This window comes from Ambystoma mexicanum, chromosome 7q (genome assembly GCF_040938575.1).
Source record: "Ambystoma mexicanum isolate Mex_15411 chromosome 7q, UKY_AmexF1_1, whole genome shotgun sequence".
NCBI classification, from domain to species: Eukaryota; Metazoa; Chordata; class Amphibia; order Caudata; family Ambystomatidae; genus Ambystoma; species Ambystoma mexicanum.
In genome coordinates this window covers 322,048,767-322,070,638 of record NC_090941.1, presented here as the reverse complement: position 1 = coordinate 322,070,638, position 21,872 = coordinate 322,048,767, and positions in this window count along the sequence as shown.

Below are 21,872 nucleotides of genomic sequence, written 5' to 3'. Positions count from 1 at the left end.
AAACTCAGCATCTCCATCAAACAGTGCACCTCCTGAAGCCAGGACATGTGCAGACTTGAAATCCGCTGCTGCAAAAAGGAAAGGAGTAGAAAACAAGCCTTCTTTGCCTAATCACCAAGATTATGGAACCTCCTCCCCGTCAGCATCAGGCCCCCCCCCCCATGCTCCTACAATTCAGAAAATAACTCAAGACCCACCTCTTCAAGAAGTCTCTCTGCCTCAACACCTAGGCCATCATGTTGCCCCCTGCAACACCTGTATGGGGTTGTTGTTGGTACTCTTGTTCAGAGAGGAATTGCCGTAGCATTTCGGTGCTGGACTGCCCATGTGGGCGGCACAAAGACTGATATGCAAATGATAATTTCCCATCTGTGAAAGGTACAGTGAGCAAAAAGCGTGTGCTGAAAACTCTCATCTCAGAACAGGTTATCATGCCATGTTCTTTCTAGAGAGGAGCGCCTGCTACCTTTTTTGAAATATTTGCAAGGAACTTGGGGTTGGTCACTCTGAGTTACCTGGGGGCAACCAGACGTGGACTCCCTGCTCACTGTGCCCAGAGAGACACAGCTTCACCTCACTGATGAGGGCCAACAAGGCTGAAACACGTGTATGGGGTTGCTGTTGGTACTCTTGTTCAGAGAGGAATTGCTGTAGCATTTCGGTGCTGGACTGCCCATGTGGGCGGGACAAAGACTGATATGCAAATGGAAAATGTCCCATCTGTGAAAGGTACAGTGATCAAAAAGCGTGTGCTGCAAACTCTCATCTCAGAACCGGTTATCATGCCATGTTCTTTCTGGAGAGGAGCACCTGCTACCTTTTTTTAAAATCCCTACAACATGTGACTTGCTAGATGCCCCCGCGCCTCTCTATCCCTCCCACCCTGTACAACTGCATTCCTCCTCTGTGTCCTACCTCATTGTATATCTAGTTTGTTGTTACCTCTGAAAAGCACTCCTTTATGCATCTGTACTGCTGTATACCTCTGCAAAACACTGAGGGCCTCATTACACGGTAGGCGGTAAGGGTTACTGCTTTACTACGAGGTCCCTTTGCGGTACTCGACCTTAACGGCTGGTGTAGACCAGCCGTTAAAGTTGGGACCCGCAAAGGGACCTTGGTGCTAATTACGGTACCGCAATTTGCGGTACCGTAATTAGCTCCTTCCCCATTCCCATTGAGCCCTATCGGGCAATAATGGGAATGGGGAAGAGCCATGGAGAAAGGGGGAATTACCGCCCCGCCAACCTTGGAATGGGGTGGTAATTCCCCTTTTCTCCATGGTGGTACCGGTATGGTACCGGCGGCAACCATGGTGCTAATAACACCGTGGTTTACCGCATTAAGTGTAATGAGTCCCTGAGTTTCTTCTTGAAGCGAGGTCCGGGCTCAATAAATACCATAATAATAATAATAATAATCCTCATTGTTTGTGCGCGATGTTTGTTCATATGAACCTTGCGCACGGTCATTGAGATTGACCTATTTACATGAGGCATCACCCCCATCAGCCAGATAATGCCCTCTCCCACAAGCTGTGCACATGCAATGGTAGCACATGCCTATTTGATTTTACGGGACAGACCACATGATGCCAAGGTGCACCCACTGCCGTGGAAATGGCAGACTGCGACATCTGCGAGGGAGGACAGTTTCAGGACTGAGCTTCCAGGTATCAATAGAATTCATGTACTTGAAAATAATATGACATTCCTCCTCTATTCATATGGCAATGCTGTGTGCATGCAACAAAGGTGAGCACGAAAGAACACATCTTTCCTATGTCGGTCTCACCACGCACCCGTCTGCAGATGTAGTTTTACTTGCAGAATGCACACTAATATGCAGACCCTCCCCCCAGTTAAAAACTGAAAACCAGAATGACTAGTTAAAAAAAATATATATATTGATGTAAAAAGTACAGAAAAGATTTTTGCAGTTAAAGTATATTATTTTCATTATAATTCATCTATTGAATATGAGCATTCAAACATTTATCAATTGGGGTAGCATACAGCAAGACAGGGAGCACACAGTAGAGTTCAGAAAAAGTGACTTAAGCGTACCCCTAAATGTGCAGTCAACATTAGTGCAATTGTAAAGCAGCCAGGAGTGGAGGATATAGACATAAAATAAGGAAAAACATATGCAGCTAATTTTAAATTAATATGTGCAATGCTGCTTTGTTTTAAACGCCATCAAAGGAGAATTTAATCAAACTCCATTGGAATCAAATGATAACATTCCTGGTTGTGTAATGTTAAGTTATCAACGTACTCTCTGAAAAGAGACACCACCACTTACTGAATATGCATATTCTACAGTATCTCCTCTCCATTTTTTTGTGCTTTCAGGCATGGCAATCACGCATGAAAATGCAGTGTTCGAAATTAGGGTTGGAAATGAAGGTGCTAAAAGCATCTCCTGGGTACCCCCACATTAACCAGTGACAAGGAGCTACCACTGGGGAACTAGGAGCTAGTACACAGCGTTCCGCAAATGAAACTTTCACAGAAGAGGGGGACGTATCATTCTGTCCATTTATTATGACCCTTTAAGCTTTAAACGTCGTGCAGATGTGTCCTAATGTTTATTTATAGATTGTCCCAAAGGCTCAGAGTTAAATTCACATAGGTGTGTTTGTTCGACATCAGTTGGCTTGGTTAGTCAAAAGTAGCTTCTGGTTGCTGTTGTTGTCACGCCAACCAGGCTTTTCCAAAATACAAGCAGGAGCTTGATAGCTCCCAGACTCCCTCAATTTCGAACCCTGAAATGGCATCTCCAATTACAAGAGATGTTGACAATAAGAAAGAGGATAAAGCGCGGTGCCAGGGACTTTCTTTCCTTGCAATCTAGGACATTGAAATATATTTATTTAAAAAGAGGCACACTTTGTGAATTCGTATATTACATGGCCACAGTAGTGGCCATGTAGTTATGGTTAAGTTGCTGTTTCCATAGGAAGAGCACTTTTTGGGCGGCTTATAACTATGCTCTCCCTGGACGGATCCTCACCAAACTTTGCGAAAAAAGTATATGGGTCACTCTGAATTTTTTTGCAAAGTTTGGTGAGGATTCGTCCAGGGGGGCAAAGTTATAGGGGGGTCCCAAAACTTTTTTTTCCCATAGACTGAATGGGAAAAAACTTTGTGCACGGCCACAGGCCAAACCGCTGGACGGATTTACACCAAATTTGTGGCAGGAGCGGGCGCTTGGTCCGGAAAGCGTGCTTTTGCAAATTTGGTGTAAATCGGTCCAGTAGTTTTTTATAAAATGACCAAAACGTAAGGCAAAACAATTAGTGATATCTGTGTTCGCTTCGCGGACGGACTTCCCTGTTCGCTCCGCGGACAGCACCCCGATTGGCCCATGGCCTTGCGTCATGTCCGCGGACATGCGACGTGTTCGCTGATTGGACGGCGAGGGGCGTGGAGCGTGTCAGATTTTCTGTGGCGCCCGCCATCTTGTATTCGCCGTCGACCGCGTACAGCGCGGTGAAACGTGGATAAAAAATTGTATTTAGTGCTGTGTGTTGGTGTGTAAGAGTGTTTGGGGAGGGTGGGGGAGTATGAGATAGGTTCAATGTTTTGTTTTTTTATGTGCTAGATGTTTTTGTTGCGTTCGATTTGTCCGCGGAGAACACGGCTGTTCTGACATTTTGTAAATAAACTAAATGGTGGGGTGTTTAGAGGACGGAGTATGTGTCATTTTTGTTCGCAAGGAAGGTAAAAATGAGCGGTGTACTTAATTGTTCGTAAATACACAAACTGGGGGTGTCCTCAGGACGCTGTCCGTATTGTAATCTGACTAGTTGAATGTGTTCTAAGTACACTCGCGGTGTCCCGAAATGGTTGCAATTACACAAAATGGGGGTGTTCTGAGAACGTTGTTTGTATTGTTCGTTGTCAGGGTGAAAGTGTTTTAAGACCACTCCTTTTGTCCGCTAATAGTACAATTTCCTATGGGCGACAACCGTCTTTTTGTCCACTAAAGAAACGATAAATCCGGCTGGTGTGCGCCGACATTATGTGATAATCCTATGACTGGCGCTATTGACCTGGCTGACTTGCTTTTGCAACACTAATTCATATCTCCCGCCCCTAAGCCTGATATTATCAAAGCATTCATATTCCCTGCCTCTCTCCGTGATGTTACAGGGTGCGTCATCAAACGCGCCCAGTTCTCTCCAGTCCTAAGTGACTTTACACAGAACCCGGAAGACAACACATATTATGTCACAACACAACGCGCCACAATTCAGAATATGAAACAGTGATTTAAAAGCAAACAGCAAGATTGTACATTTTGTAAAGTACATTTGGTTGACATCAAATGTTTAGAGAATATTCAGCAATTTGCATTTGTCTTTGTTGTCGATCCCCAAAAGTTCATGTTGAGGAACGCGATGTTCCTTTGCGGTACAGAGGGTGTTAGATCAGCTTACAACTCAGTGCACCACAATTCGGAATATGAAACTGTGGTTTAAAAGTAAACAGCAGGATTGTACATTTGGTAAAGTACATTTATTTCACATGAAATTTTTAGTGAATATTCAGCGATTTGCTATTGTCTCTGCTGTCGATCAGCAAAAGTTTATTTTGAGCCACGCGTTGTTCCTTTGCGGTAGATAGGCTGTTGGTTTATGATAAAAGCAGTAAATGGTCGCTCTGATAATCGGAAGGTTGCTCCAACAACGAGCCATTAGACCACCCTATTGGTTGGTATGTTGTTTGTAGCCGCTAGTACTGCGTAAGGGCATATTGGTCCTTGGCGATTGTCCCATAAAATGGTGAGGATCATGAAGTTGTATATTTGGACCTGCACCTGGCAGTTGAAGACCCCATCCGCTGGAGTCTGTAAATCGTGACATAGGCAAAATGGGGCCACGTACCTATTTTAAAAAACATAAATTAGTCTCAGCAGCCGATCTTCATTAAAAATCATCATTTTATTTATTAGGGCGTGAAACTATTTGCTATCGAAGATAGTGCAACGGAGTATGTTAATAATAAAATAATAATATTTTCCCATTCATATAGCACTAAGAACCGTGAGGTATCTAAGCGGTGCTTATTATTAACCACGGTGTGTGGTGCTCATTTATCGACCACGGAAGGATGAAAGGCTGAGTTTGGCCTTGCCGGGATCCGAACTTGCGTTAGCAAGCTGTGCATGGATGTCAAAGCGAGCGTTGTACTCGCTGTGCTACTTGACAGGCTACAGTGAAGTGGCACAGCGAGTAGAGCGCTTGACCGCCTATAGACCGGTTAAATTATTTCTATTAACCCACCCTGTGTCGTCTGCCTTTTTCAGAGCCCTCTAAACGACAGGGGATCAATTCGGTGGTGATAGTGCGCGGTAGAAAACATTATGCCACTTTCAACGAACAAGTTCAACTTGAGCGGTCTTTAATGCTACGCTATTGTAATTATATTTGGTATAAAATAATCTAAAAGGTTACTTACCGTACAATTGCAATTTCCATTGTCTACGAGTAGTGCAGTCCCAAAATACGACTCCGCGTGTGCGAACGATCTTTCGCATAGTGATATTATATATAAAAGGGGTTTCGTTTCAGAAATGTCATCCTTATCTTCTCTTACGTTTTAGCAACACTCCTTCAAGAGAAGTCTTTCATCACAATCTCTGTCTGTCAAGGTCAAAACACAATACAACCTTCTAGTCCGCTTTGTGAGCCTCTCCGGGGCCCGAGAAAAAAATGGAAGCAGCTGACCTTCACTGTGAACGAACATAAATTCTTACTTTGCAACATTCTGTGTAAAGCCATCTGTGAGAAGTTGGTTTTTGCACGCCATGTTTGTATATTGTTTGCGTGATATTAAAAAAAGTTTGTTTAAGGGACGTTATGGTTCTAAGTGCAGCCGAAAGACCCCTGAAAATCGCAAGTTATGGTAAGCTATGAAAAATAACTCGTGCCACCACCGTGCACTGCTAAGACTAACACCCAGGACATCAAAGATGACATCGCAAATGTCATTGATGAAATCACTGATGACATCACATGTGTATGTACTTTTCATGGAATTTGTGTACTAGGGATTTTTATTATAATGTTGCGAAAAAAGTGTCAAGAATATTGCAATAAATATCATACCATTATTAGTGCTTTGAACGATGCATTCATATAAATAGCATTGTATTATGGGATTCTATCTAGTATACTGAGCTACTAATGGAGAAACATAGCATTGTGTGCAGAGTACAAGATGAAAGTATAATATTTGTAATGTTAATATGTTGAATAATGAAATGATAATTGTCCTGAAATGTTCGAAAATTCACAAAATGGGGGTGTCCTGAGGACTTTATTCATATTGTGTGATTGCTTAGCTGTATGCAATGAGGGAATGGCACAGAGAGTAAAGTGGATGCCGTCCGTGGACACCGTGGCTGTTCGTCGACAGGGCGTGCTACATCCGGGTTTTTCCAGGAAATCCAACATGGAAAGAAGACTGTGCGGATCAGCCAATCAGATGTCGAGGTTGTGGATTTGTGTTGAAAGAGACTGTGTGTAGTGAAGATGGCAGAAGTGGAGAAAGTCAGGGTGTTGGTGCTCGGAGATATGTTTGTACATGGTTTACAACAGTATGCTGAATGCAGGCATGTTGCAAAGAACTTTGATGTGAAAGGAGTGGAGGTGGTGTGGAGCACTGTGCCTGATTGCAATGTACAGGGAATTGTACAAGTTTGTGAGGAAATGGCCACGATGAACAGTCCGCATGTGGTAGTTTTGCACTATGGTGCTTTCCATTTGGGCAACGTCAGTGCCCCTACTTTGTTGGCTGATTTGGAACGCTTGGTTCAAGCCGTAATGAAGATCCTTCCAAATGCGAAAGTAATTTTTTCTGGATTACTACCTAGGGCAATATGGGACAATAGTTCAGTTTTTTGTCCTCAGCAAAACATTGCTACGTGTGTCATCAACCGAGGCATGTGTGCCTTCATGCTTAGAGCTGGTATGTTCTTCTGTAACAATGAGAATATTGATGCCAGTAATGCTGTTAATTTTAAAGAAGATGGCATTTCTTTATCTTTTACGGGAAATGCCTTTCTATTTTGGAATGTAAGGGTTGCTTTGGAGAAGATTATGTGAAGATTTTAGGAGTAAAGTAAGAAAAAAAAACAAGAAAAAAAATACAAAATAACAGGTGTCTGTCAAGCATCTGTGAAAAAAAAAACGCTCTTTTCAGAGCCAACTTCAAAGGGGAAATGGGGCACACTATTTAAATTTACATTCACCACGCTCAGATTTTCGATATGTCCGCGGACATGGCGGTAGTCCGCGGACATGAAAATCACTACGAGGGGGTTAGTATGTTCTATGTTACATGTATATGAAGTCAGGGATATTATGGTTAAGTTGTGCTACTAAAAACCTATGAAATTCAGTGAAAAAACTTTGTTAAAGGGACGTTATGGTTAAGTTGCGCTACTAAAAACCCATGAAATTCAGTAAAAAAACTTTTTTAAAGGGACGATATGGTTAAGTTGCGCTACTAAAAACCTATGAAATTCAGTGAAAAAACTTTGTTAAAGGGACGTTATGGTTCAAAGTAAAACCGAAAAACCCCTGAAATTCGGCAGTTATGGTAACATAAGCAACCATAACTCGCGCCACTGTGCACTGCTAACACTAACACCCAGGACATCAAAGATTACATCACAAATGTCATTGATGACATCACTGATGACATCACATGGCTGGCTCTCCCTTTTTATCCTTTACTGACATTTCGAAGCCACATAGTTTTCTTCAGTAACAGTCAGGAAGTAAAAATTGAAAAGGTACTATATTTGTAGACTTACAGGCCGATTCATGGAATTCCTCACAAAAGTGTCGCACGCGGCAGGCGCACAGCGTGCCCGTGCGAATGTCTGTGCCAGCCGCGTGCGATAAAATCAATTTCCGCGCACAGCGTATTCATGGATTCTCGCCTCCAAAAGCAGACGTGGCGCAGAGTGGCGTAGCGACCCTGTAGCAGCGCCAGTTACGCCCCCAAGAACACCCTTGCGCAAGGAAAAGCCATCAAGATCGCAAAACCATCGCAAAGGGCCGTGCCAACCCTGTACCAGTTTACCGGACTGGCAAACAGCAAACGCAAAGCGGGGAACGCGTATTACGGGTTTCGGGAACATGCGTGCACTAGAAGTTTCACACGCGATCTGGCCTGGGGGAGCGTGTGCGTGTATTTCAGGGGTGCGCGAGAAGTTCAATACGTGAATGGCCTGGGTGCGTGTATTTCAGGGGTGCGCGAGAAGTCCCACACGCGAATGGCCTGGGAGCGTGTATTTCAGAGGTGCGCGAGAAGTTCCACACGCGATCGGGCCTGGGGGAGCGGGGTACGTGTATTTCAGGGGCTCGCAGGTGGTTTTACACGCAATCAGGCCTGGGGGAGCGGGGTATGTGTATTTCAGGGGTGTGTGAGAAGTTCCACACGCGATTGGGCTGGGTGCGGGTATTCCAGGGCTGCGCGGGAAGTTTTACACGCTCGCCTACAACACGTATTCATGGAAACGAACGTGGCCAATCCGGAAACACATACGCCAGCAGGAAGTAGGCGTACATCCACCCGCACAGCATAAAAGTGCACGCAAACAACAAACAAGCTCAGACGCCAGGATGAACATACCGTTCCTAGCAGCAGTGGCCGTGGGATACCGCAGGAGGAGGAGGAGGATAGTCCGGGCCAGAATTTTTACACCCAGAACCAGCCTTTTTGGGATGCCTGATGACCATGTGTATGGGAGGTACAGGTTTCCACCTCACATAATACTCGACCTGGTCAGTGAGTGGGAGGATGACCTCACATCAACCACCCTGTGCTCCCAAGCACTCAGCCCCCTGGAGAAGGTCCTCAATGTACTGTACTTCCTGGTCACTGGATCATTTCAGCGGACAAGTGCCATAGTGGGGGGGGTGTCACAGGCCACGCAGTCACGCTGCCTACACCAGGTCTTGGCCACCATCACTGCACGCCCATCAGTCCGCAGGCACATATACCTGCCCAGAACACCTGCAGAAAGGCAGGCTGTTGCCCAGGATTTCTACAGGGTGGCACAATTCCCCAAAGTGCTAGGTGCCATTGATTGCACCCATGTGGCTCTACGTCCCCCCAGGGCAACTGAGCACATCTATAGAAACCGCAAGCACTGGCATTCCATCAACGCCCAGGTAGTATGTGATGCCAGGGAATCATCACCTCAGTATACGCCAACTATCCAGGCTCCACCCACGACAGTTTCATCTACAGAATGTCTACCCTAAACCGGGACATAGAAGCTGGGCGGCATGGTGATACATGGCTGCTCGGTGAGCATAAATGCCACTGCGTATGCATGCATGTCAGATACTGAGTAATGTCACAACCCCACTGATGATACCCATCACCACCACCCCAGGGGACAGTGCCTACAATCTCAGCACCCACATGATGACGCCAATTCGGAACCCCACCACGCCACCCCAGGTAAGATACAACACAGCCCACATTGCAACCCGGGGCATCGTGGAGCGCACATTCGGAGTGCTCAAGTCACGCTTCCGCTCCCTTGACCGTTCTGGCGGGCAGCTGTTATATGCTCCCCCAGTAGTGTGCAGGATCATAGTGGCAGCATGTGTCCTGTACAACGTTGCAACACGCCGGGGCCTGGCCATGGACATGGTGGTGCCCCCACATACCCAACCACATGCATGCCCACGGCGCATGGGAGGGGAAAGGGCACGGGGTGAGGCAGCCCGTACGCAGCTCGTAGCTAATTACGTCACATAAAATCACACCCCTGTGGAGTGCACACAGCCCTGGCACATACCAGCTGACAATCAATGATGATTGTAACTGACAATTATGATGTGTCAATGGACAGTCAACTGTCACAACTATACCAGCCTGAGATTGTATGTCTGGAAGTGTTCCATTGTGTGCTTCCCTACCTACACAAACACCACCAATGCTGTGTTCAAAAGACACACTTCTATGCTGCTAAAATCATTACCCCCTTGCAAGACACAACATGACAACAGTGCCATGTCACCCAACCCCTCCCCAGCACCGCCACCCAACACACCATGGCATGACATGCCATGTGAGAGCAAACAAAGTCATCCCCCAAACATGACACGTGTCACAAAGTACAGTGTCCCTAATGGAAACTGGCCACACACAATATGCCCACATAAATGTAGAAACAACAACACACATGACCAAATACTTACCACCATACAATCGACATAGCATAAACATGACAGTACTAAGGCGAAGGATACGTAGTCTTACAACATGAGAATGCCAGCACATCCACCACCTCCAACTGTACAGTGTTGTTGCCACGCACATCTGGAAGTCCACTGCTCACAACATGAGCTCCATCTCCAAAGTGGACGGCCTTGTGAAGACATGAGGAATGAACCTGCAAATTAGGAGGGAGACATGGATGCACAAGCACAGATCAATACACCATGCAGTGCACAATACAACAACAATATGCACTAGGAATGTATACACAGTATTGACTACAGACTGCCCACACAGCTCATGGGAGTCCAACGTCACTGTGTAATTCACTGTCACTTGGGCACACCCTTTGCAAGCCCATGGAAACGGGAAGCAGGAGGGGTGTGTATCTCACGAACCCAAGCATCTAACCCAAACTCAGGACAAGCCTGCATGTGCCCAGCCAGAATACAGTGGATGCCCACGGGAGCCACACAAGGCAACACACTGCAACAAAAAATCAAAAATCAAAAATCAAAAATGGCCATGTGTGGGCCAGGGGGGGTGGGGCAGGCCACCCAGGAGGTCCGAGGACAGGGTGCCCACCAACAGCCACCTGCGTGAATGTTGCGAAAAAAAAACACCTCCATGGGCTCATGGCCTGCACGGCTACTAAATAGTGGGAGATTCACTGCTGGATTCGCTCTCCTCAACCTCTGCTGCTGCTGCCACAGGAGGTGGTGGTGCTATGGGAGGCAGCCCACGCAAAGCCCTAGTTTGGTCCTCCATGGCAGCAAGCATGCGGGTGTGGAAGGCCTCGTTCTGGAGGGATATGGTGTGGAGATCCCCATGCAACACCCGATGTGTTGCCCGGACCTCAGCCCGAGTTGACTGCATCTCTGCTGAGAGCGTACGGGTGACGCGCTCCAGCAGCTGTTCCGTCCTGGTGACAGTGGAAGCCTCAAGGTCCACAAGAGTCTGCCTGAGGTGCCGGACCTCTCCCCTCAGGGCTTCCCTCTGTCCCTGGGCATCTATAGAAATTGATTCCCTCAGATTGTCCAGGGCCGCCTGTCTGTCCCTGTTGGACACCAACATGTCCTCCCTGACTGATTGGCAAATGGAGTCTGTTGCCTGCTGTAGTAGCTCTATCTGCCTTTCTGGGGGGACAATGGAAGTGGCCACCCTCTCCATGGCTTGAGCAATCATTTCTGATGATGCTGCCTGTTGGTTGGCCATACCGTAAATGGATTGCTCCCATGCGGTATTGCCCGGTGGCGGACGGCCACCGCGTTGGCGGGCACCACACCTGTCTGGGGCAAGGCGAACTGCGCCTTGCTGTGTCGGCACTTCCTGAGGCTGCAGGACTGCATTTCCCCTCTTAACTGCTGGCCCAGGAACAGGATCAGATGTTGCGGAGTGTGGCCCTGCATCCGTAACCACCACAGGCGCACCTACCAACACTGACATCCCCATAGTGGGCTCTACCCCTGGTGCAGGTGGGTCGGACAGAACAGTATCCCTTCCATGAACACATACCTGCGAATCCACATAGGCCTCATCCGAATCAACACCTGAAAAGAGTTCTGGGGAGGTGCAGCCAGGGACACCCCTGGACAGTATGGCCTGCAGCAAGAGAGGGTTCTCCCCCACCACCAAACCACGTCCCCCACTGGTGCCTGGTCGTGCTTCAGATCCCTCCTGGGCCTGCACCATCTCCTCTCCCTCAACAGCATCAGGTGCGTCATCCTCTGCAAAAACATGAAAGACAAAAAATGGAAACAGGCATTAGCACCATGGCACGCTATTAGGCCAGACAAGCTACAGTACCAGCACTTGATTTACACATGTCCCACATGACTATAACCCTCCCATGCATGCACTGTCCATGAGTTGGAAGGGGAGGAAAATGTCAGACACTGATGACACCAAGATGGGAGAGCAACACATCAGCTGCATGCTGGCTAGCAGTGCCATCACACATTGGCCTGTGAGTGGCATGTCCAATACACATACATGACACATGCCATCACACAGATGGCATGTACCATAGGCATGTCATATACGTGACAATAGGGCAGAGTGATGCGCAGTAGAATCCTACAATCAGCCTGAATGAACACAGCTAAATATGGAACAATGTTGTAGCAAGATGCCACTTCAAGGGCAACTGGCGCGATGTAGTGCAAAACGCCTACTGTGGCCAGAAGGGATACTGTAATACCCAAATCCCAGGGCGCCGAATGCATTGGATGAAGCACATGGGTGGGCCAAAACACTCAGGCACACACACCCTGACCTGGCACTCAACCAGAACCCCTCCCACAAACAACATACACATGGATCACACACACATGCATGTGCACTCACCGGACAATGCCTCGTAATCTGGCAGTTCTCCCACACCTTGGATCTGCTCCTCTATGATGTAGGTCCCAGCAACATGCTCTTGTAGAGTGAGTTCTATGTCCTCTTGTGGAGACCCACCTCCAGTCACCAGAGTTGCGGCATGACTTGAGGGCAGCTTTTTCTTTGCCCTACGCTTAAGGTCGTTCCAGCGCTTGTAGCACTCAACAGCTGTGCGCCTCATAAACCCAAGGGCACTTATGCTGTCTGCGATGGACTGCCAGTGTGCCTGACGTCGAGCAGGTGTAATCCTACACCCTGAAGTGACCAACATTTCGGCATCATGTTCGGACACATACTGCACAAGTGCATCTAGTTCGGCATCATTGAAGCTAGGCTTCCTTGGCGTGCCGGACCGTGTAGCCGTGTCGGGGTCATCAGCCTGTACTGGATGAGCACTCTTCCTCTTTCTTTTTGTGGGTGGTGGGGATCCGGAGTGCCCTACGCCGCTCTGGACACTAGAGGCAGGAGCACCAGTGGATTGTGTAGTAGTAGTGTGCGATGGCACACTGACCACATGACTTTCTGCAGGCATTATCTGAAGTGTGATGATGGCAGGGGGAACCTCAGTCTGATGTACCGGGACCAACATTTTCCTTGCTGGGAGAGTCAGAGCTGGGGTGGACGGAGCTGCAGCTGCCCCTGCAGCCTCCCCACCCCGCCTACTCGGGGCAGCAGATGACATGGCTGCCACTGTACCACGTGGCCTGGTGACACTGGCTTGCACCGCCACCCATGGCCTATACTTGGCGACCTGGAAGTCAGCCTGTGAGTCACCCTGTGCTAGGTCAGGTGCCACAACGAGCCGGTCCAACAGGGGCTGAGCAGGGATGGTGTCAGCCACGTTTCCCTCAACCATGGGGGGGGATGTGTGTCCCTGACTGGTCCTCCACACGTGGGGGGCTAGGGGCAGTCTGCAAATCCTGGCCACGTCCCCTACCGCGCCCACCATGCCCACATCTTGAGGCTCGGCCACCTTTGCCACCCTTACCACTTGCTCGCCTCCCAGCCATGGCACTGATGGAGTTGTGCGTATGGTAGTTGCAGTGGACAATTGTCCTGGGCAATTGGGGGTCAAAGGGGTAGGGTACTAGATGGAATTCGTACCCAAGTGCTCTAGCAAGGCTGTATGGAACCCCTGGGGAAAGATGACGGGTCACGCAACGCACAGGCACCCCTAAAACAGAAAATGACGTGCACGCGACCCCTCGTAGACCACGTGCGTGGGAAAAGGAACCTGCACTACGCTGTGGCACCCAGAAACACAAAAATGAACGTATGCGTGTCACACGCAGCCTACAATGACCTCTGAAGGGGTACGCTACACACGGGGCTAGCACAGTTTGTAAATACGTGCGTGACTCACCGTCTGCCTGGGAAAAGAGCGTGAAAAATACGCGCGTGTGCGCGTTGGCAACAGCCCCGCCAAAAGAAGAATTGTACACTGTCTGAGGAGACAGGACAAAAGGAGAAGTCAACGCTGTTTGAGGAAACAGGTCGAAGAGAAAATCAGAAAAATACTGACAGAGGTAACAGGGAGTACGAACTAGAAACGCTGTGAAGTAATCACCTTTTAAACTGCACCACACGTCCATTGTCACTTCCGCGTATACGCACTGAGGCACTATCCTCCAATTACGTGGGCTGACACTCGGACGTGCAGTTTTTGGTCTTGTAACATTCCCCCGGGTACAGGGACACGGCTGCGCGTGTCACATCACAGACGCACCTGCGCTGTCAGGGTCTTTGGTCCAATGGAATCGCGTACACAGGCCAATCGCGTGTGGAACCTCGTGCGCACCTCTGAAAGACACGCGCCCAGGCCAATCGCGTGTGGTACTACTCGCACACCCCTGAAATACACGCGTCCAGGCCAATCGCGTGTGAGAAACTTCTCGCGCACCTCTCGAATACACGCACATGCTCCCCCAGGCCCGATCGCGTGTGAAACTTCTCGCGCACCTCTGAGATACACGCACACGCTCCCCCAGGCACGATCGCGTGTGTAAACACCCGCGAGCCCCTGAAATACACACGCCCAGGCCATTCGCGTGTGAAACTTCCCGCGCACCTCTGAAATACACGCGCCCAGGCCAATCGCGTGTGGAACTTCTCGCGCACCTCTGAAATACACGCGCCCAGGCCAATCGCGTGTGAAACTTCTCGCGCACCACTGGAATACACGCGCCCAGGCAAATCGCGTGTGGAACTTCTCGCGCACCTCTGAAAGACACGCGCCCAGGCCAAACGCGTGTGGAACTTCTCGCGCATCTCTGAAATACACGCTCCCAGGCCAATAGCGTGTGGTACTTCTCGCGCACCCCTGAAATACATGCGCCCAGGCCAATCGCGTGTGATAAACTTCTTGCGCACCTCTGGAATACACGCACACGCTCCCCCAGGCCCGATAGCGTGTGAAACTTCTCGCGCACCACTGAAATACACGCACACGCTCCCCCAGGCCCGATCGCGTGTGGGCCTTCTCTGGCGCACATTTTTATCCTGCGCAGGGACGCTACCGCCTGCTTTCGTGTGGCGGACATGTATGGGCCTGTGCGCGTCTTTGGCCGTGCGCTGTTTTTCCCTATTCGATTCCATGAATACGTGTTGCAGGCGAGCGTGTGGGCATTCTGCGCACTTGCCTCCTGTACTTCCCCGTGACGCCCACATTTTCACGAGTTGTTCCCCATTCTGCGTGTGACGCCCCGTGTTACGCCTACTTTAGTTATGTGCGCCGCGCTATGTGCAAATTCGCTGTGGCCTTATCGCACGGCGTTCGATGACCTGTGCGCCAGCGTGCGCCAGCGTGCGCCAGCGTGCGCCGTGCACTTTTTCAGCGCACATCCCACATTTTGCATGTGCACGGACTTCCATGAATTGATGTGCGATGTTTTCTGTGCGATAATCGCACTTGCACTGCGATTTTCACTATTTCACTGCGAATCGGACGTTTTTGCACGCGTGTGCCGTTTTTTCAGCGCACATTAATTCCATGAATCGGCCTGTTAGGGTCAAGTCACATCATATGAAACATATACATAGCGGAAGACACAGGCTTGAAAGAGAGCAATCCTTTCTGTGCATGAAGATAATTATTAGGGTTATCAGCACTTTCTCATAGTTTTATTTTTATTACTCTACTTTCCCTGTATATGCTCATTTTGTATACATTATACTCACTCTCCTTTCCTTTGGGTGCAGTCACATCATGTGATACACATACATATGGTAAGTAGCAGCTTTGAAACAGAGCAATAGTTTCTCTGCATAAAGACAATCAGTTAGGTTATGAACTCTTTCTGCTGCTACTTCTGCTTTTTTGTTTACTTCACTGTCCCTGTATATACTCATATTTGTATGTGTTGTTGTCTCTCTGTGTTTTTTCTGTAATAATTATGAAATAAGTGGGTTTTATTATCTACTTATTACATGTTTCACAGTACGCATAACTCTAATAAGAAAGCAGTTATCATTTCAGTATTCAACATGGCAAGATTATGAATATGGCACCTTCATCATGTATGCTGCACACACTGCCTATGTTTCTGCATGAGTAGCTTAGTATACTCGATAGAACTTCATAATAGAATGCTATTTATAATAGAATGCTATTTATATCAATGCATGCACATGATATTTATCCCAATGATCCTTGACAGTTTTTGGTCAACATTATAAGAATCCCTCCTACAGAGTTTTCATGAAAAGTAAATGCACATGAGATGTCATCAGTGATGTCATCAATGACATTTGTGATGTCATCTTTGATGTCCTGGGTGTTAGTGTTAGCAGTGCACGGTGGCGCGAGTTATGGTTGCTTATGTTACCATAACTGCCGAATTTCAGGGGTTTTTCGGTTTTACTTTGAACCATAACGTCCCTTTAACAAAGTTTTTTCACTGAATTTCATAGGTTTTTAGTAGCACAACTTAACCATAACGTCCCTTTAACAAAGTGTTTTTACTGAATTTCATAGGTTTTTAGTAGCGCAACTTAACCATAACGTCCCTTTAACAAAGTTTTTTCACTGAATATATGTATATATATGTTGTAGATGGGTATTTATCTACAATGGGGGGTAGCTTCCACTTCAGGGTTTCACGTGACAGCTTTGACACACCTGAAGCTTGTGTTGACTATGATGTCACTCAGAACCCTGAGATTGATAGGTCCCTTTTTGATGCATTACCATGTACTTAGTTTAGTTAATCAAAATTATTTTAGCCAGACATATTTTGATGAAGTGTGAGTCCCTGCTTCTATTGAGAACGCGTGCCCTGAAGGCAGTTGGATATTTGTGATGGCATAGAGGAGAAAGAGCTTTGGTTGCTCTTGATGATCGGGAACAACAAAGCCTGCATTATATTTTTTAGCGTGATGTGGAATAAGGTAGCATTGATACTGAAAGCCCTAGATGTGCACTGAGTGGAGTGGGACTCACTACTAACCACGTAAACTTGGAGGAGAGATTGGCTGGCTCTGATCTGGCTGTAGGATTTTGAGCGAGGATTGGGTGGAAGCCTGGGCTAGTGAAACTGCACACTAAGTGGGGGAATTGTTCTGCTAACAACCGATTGTGAGGGGTGGAAGTATCTTGTTGACTACATGCCGAGGGGATCAAAGGGAAGGGAGAGGCTGGACATAGATGTTTGTTTTGAAAAGCTGTTTTTGGTGCCGTTGTATAATCCGTTAAATAAAAACTTTTTCAATACCATACAAGTCAGCTGTTTAATCAGAAAAATAAAATAAAACTCAACTTACTATTGTTAACCAGTTTATTTTTTTACCGCAATTGTTCAATTTGTTCTTAAAAGTACAATGCACATCTCTATAACTGAATGCATGTAAAATGTGAATCATCTTGATACGAAAAATATTCCTGACATTATTAGTAAAACGTACATAAGATTCTGTAGCAATTGTTTTACTTAGCAGTTCTCTTTTGTTTGACAGTTTGAAAAGATTTGAACTACAAATTCAATGTCCAAATGACATATGCGATAAAGGGATGTTATTGTGTATAAATGAGGTCTTCCATTAAAGGATCCTCTCAAGTATTCTCAAGCAAGCTTAAGGTATATTTACTTTTCCTTGAACATCTCACTGAGCCCCTTGCTCCATTCCCTTTGGTCAGTTTGTGACTTTAACAAATCGAGTTGTTACGGTATTACATTGGGAACTTTGTATATTGTGCCAATTCACTACAGTAGTACTCTCAGAATGCCACAGGCTTGCTGCAAGTTGGTGTATTGTGGCCCTGCCAGGGGTATCCAGACTGCATTCTGCAGATGAGGAACAAAGGGGATAGAGGTGCAGGGGTAGGAGAAAGAGGATAGAGAAAAAAGATGTAAGAAGGGGCGATATGGGTAAAAGGGGAAGGGGTGATATTTGTGAGAGCATGGGTGCATGTTGATCCAGCCAAAATGATTCATGGATAAGGAGTGCAGCAAACAGAGGGTTACATTCAAAGCTGTCAGCGTGTATTTAGTTGAAGGCAGTTGTATGAAGTATACACACGTACAAGTAGATTGTAGCCAATAGGAGAGAGATGGACTCCAGATATGTTTATATGAACCCCTTGAAGCACGGTGGAATTTTGTAGACATGTAATACATTTAATTTTTCCACCTAAACAAGCTCCTGACTCTTAATTATGGTATTGCCAAGCCTGGAGACCAAGGGTGACCATGTCAAGTATAGATTGTGTAGTAAGGGAACCTGAACTGAAACACAGATGGAGATAGATAGGGATAGGGTGCCTGTTGTGTTCTTCTATATGAGTTGAAATTCTAGCATAGTTTTAGAATAGATTTTTACATTCTATCACCCTATTGTGTGAAATGTTTCAGTGGGTAGTGTTAAGACGGATAACATTTACTAACAAGACCAACGATGAGTAGGGTGATGCAGAGACCTGGTATAGCCATCTCAGTTATTTCTATCACAGGGGAAATAATAAGACTGTCACCAAGTTCTGTAGGTATTGCACTATTTGTAGCCATAATTTAAAGATAATAAACTTGGAAAATGTAAATTGATAGGATCCATTGCCCAGTTATAGCACTCTTGCAACAGAAAGGTCACCTCATGTTGGGCAGGGCAAGGAAATGGAAGGGAATATTTGCTGGTGCAGGCCAACAATGTTATAGTATCTTATGTGATCTTGCATTTCTGTATCCCTTCCTGCCATATGTAAAGGTGTCCAAGCACTTTTTCTGTCAGAGATGCAAGGGAGGAGTATGATAGAACATGCAGCAGTGGTAGGGAGGAGCAAAGTCCAGTAGATAGTTGAGATGAGGTTGCAGGACAGATAAGATGCACAGGAAGGCATGAGATGGAAAAGGTAGTGGAGGTGTGTGTACCATTGGACCATATTTATGTGGTGTAGAACCGAATGGTTAGATAGCTCGAAACATATGGTACCACAGCAGGGGATAGGTCTTCATTTACTCACACTGTTCAGCTTGTTTGTTATGGTATGTAATCTAATATTTATATTTCACCCTTCACCCCTACAGTGAAGCCTTCTTATGAAGCCTGGTTTTGTCTGAAAGGTGGCATATTGTGACCCTGCCAGGGTGTAACCAGAAGGTGATATGTAAGAGAAACTGGATAAAAGAAAGACCACAATCAGAGAGGAAGAACTATTGGGATGAGTGGGAGGGGACATGGTTGTCAAAGTAGGAAAGTGTGTTTCTCAAATGTGATATGTTATTGGTAAACAGCTCCGTTTAGAGTTTTATTGCAACTACAAAGCATGGTACTAGATGTAGTAAGATGGCACATGTTGGATGATGGGCTTGAGGTGTGCTCAGGTGGGCCCTGGCAGCATGGAGGTTTTCACCAGATTAGTTTGTAAGAAACAATCCCTATACCAAGTGTCAACACCAAGGGGCTGATTCATGAATTATGTGCGCCGAAAAACGGGCTTTGTGCGCCATTCTGCCCGCAAATCCCTGTTTCACAAATGGGGATTTGCGAGCAGAATGGCACACAAAGCCTGTTTTTCGGCGCACATAATTCCATGAATCAGCCCCCAAGAGTGGGACATGTATAGAAGTATGCCTGTGGAGGACATGGGTAGGACAAGAGGAAACATGTTGGACTTGTACCCAGTAATGTTAGGTACTGTGAGCTATGAGCTAGGTATAATTCACTGTAACCTAATAAAATAGAATTCATAACAAAATAGTTCAAGTGACCAGCTATTCAAGCTAAGAATATAATTACAATCCTAAGTGGAACCTATATAGCCTCTTGGAGGATGAACTTCAACACAGACTAGATACCCCACAGCACCATCCTGCAGGTCAGACAGTAAGGAACTGCAGGGCGGGTTGCCATTCTGTGTCCAAATGATAATAACGGTAACTGCCCAACTCCACGTTGTCATATTTCTTGGGGGTATTTTTAGAGGGTTGACAGATTAAGGTCCTTTTTTAACTTTGGAAGTTTGGAAAGGGGTTGGAGATGTACAAGGGGTGGAGTGGGGGATAGCCCTCCATACCATAAAAATGCAGTAAAAAATGCATCAAAAAGGCTGCGACAAGTTGGACGCCTAGGAGTTGTACCAGATCTGACAACAAACATCTATTAACTACTTCTTTATGGCAGCACATGTCTACTCTTTGTTCTACTAGATTTATTTTGTCATCCTCACAGGCAAGAGGAGAGAAAGAATCACCCCCAGAAACAAGGTTACCTCGACAATGACATTACCCTCCAGCAGCATCCCGATTATTTGTTTGTTTATTTGCATTTATAAAGTGCACAAACAGCCCAGGGGCATCGTGTCACTGTTACATGGGATTGGTTTAGTAAATATTATGAATCCCTCCTGCATTTTCTGTCAACCCAGCATGCCAACAGGTCTAGTTCAGAAGGGCCCCACAACTGAAAATGATGGCAAATGATCAGTTCTATGGCAGGGATAGGTGGGTGACCATGAAGACACTTCCATGTAATGGTGGCCTTCAGTAAGTATGTTGTCTGCAGATATTTGAGGATGCTGCCCGAATAGTCATTGGGTTCCGCCAGTAAACCTATTGGGATTTCTGGAGCATTAATGAGAATGTGCCTCTCGGAGGTACTTTCTAAGCTCTTCTTGGAATGATGTGCACATACACCACCCCTTTCTAACCACTGCCCTGAGCTGCAGTTTTCTAATTAGTTTACCAGGTGGCCAAAGGAAGGGGCAAAATATCCTTGGTAAAACAGCTCAGTTTTCTGGACAATCTGTTCTTTGGTCAAGACTGAACAGAACCTCTGTGTCTGACAGGATGCTGTTAGATATTCTCTAGTTCTAGGCCTCTTTAATCTGCATAGGAGAATTCAACAATGGGGAACAATATGTCCCTGATTGTCATTTGCCAAAACATGGGGATTTAGCGCATACCATTTTATTCGGCATGCGTTGGTTAGGGCAATGCTAGACCTAGTGCTGCATTAAGTACACTACTTGTTCACATTAGTTATATTGGACTGCCAAATAAACAAACAAATCAAATTTACTAGACCACACAACAAATGGACCAGCACACGTGCATATGTTATCATGTACTTTATATGCAGTTTCATTATCTCAGCATAAAGCATTTGCAAACAAGAAAAGAAAAGCAATGTATCACCTTGGATGTGACTTTTACCATCAAGTGGAAACGAAGAAAAACAACAATCTGTAATTTCAGATTTTACACTAGAGGGAAAACACTATATTTTTCAGGCCAAAACCTTACTTACCATATACCATTTCTGGACAGATGATAAAGTGGGAAATATATTCACAGACAGCTCAGCGAGGCAAACATACTTTAATGCCCGTCTTTAGACATTCCTTCCCACAATAGAAGTTTCTCTTTTCCTTTAGCAAGGTTATTTATCCAATATATTTTGGCAGGAGGCACACAGTTATCTGACAGTCAAACTAGAAGTCCTTAGCACTCCTGCGAAATCTATCCCTTCCCATGAGCAAAAAAACACATTAAGAAAAGAAGCATTTGTGTCCCCTGTTTTAATTATATCCCAATTTAGCACCTCTCAAATCATACTAGGGCATGTCCTAATCAATTGTCTTATCCATTCTAATTATGTTGTGACTCATACACACCAAGCCCACCGGGGGGACTCGGCTTGCATGGGAAATGCTTTCGGTACAACCGGCCGTCATTTCTCCCACTGCCAGCTGCATGGTGGGGCTGTGCAGGCCTGCCCCTCCTTTCTCCACTGTCTCTGGCTCCC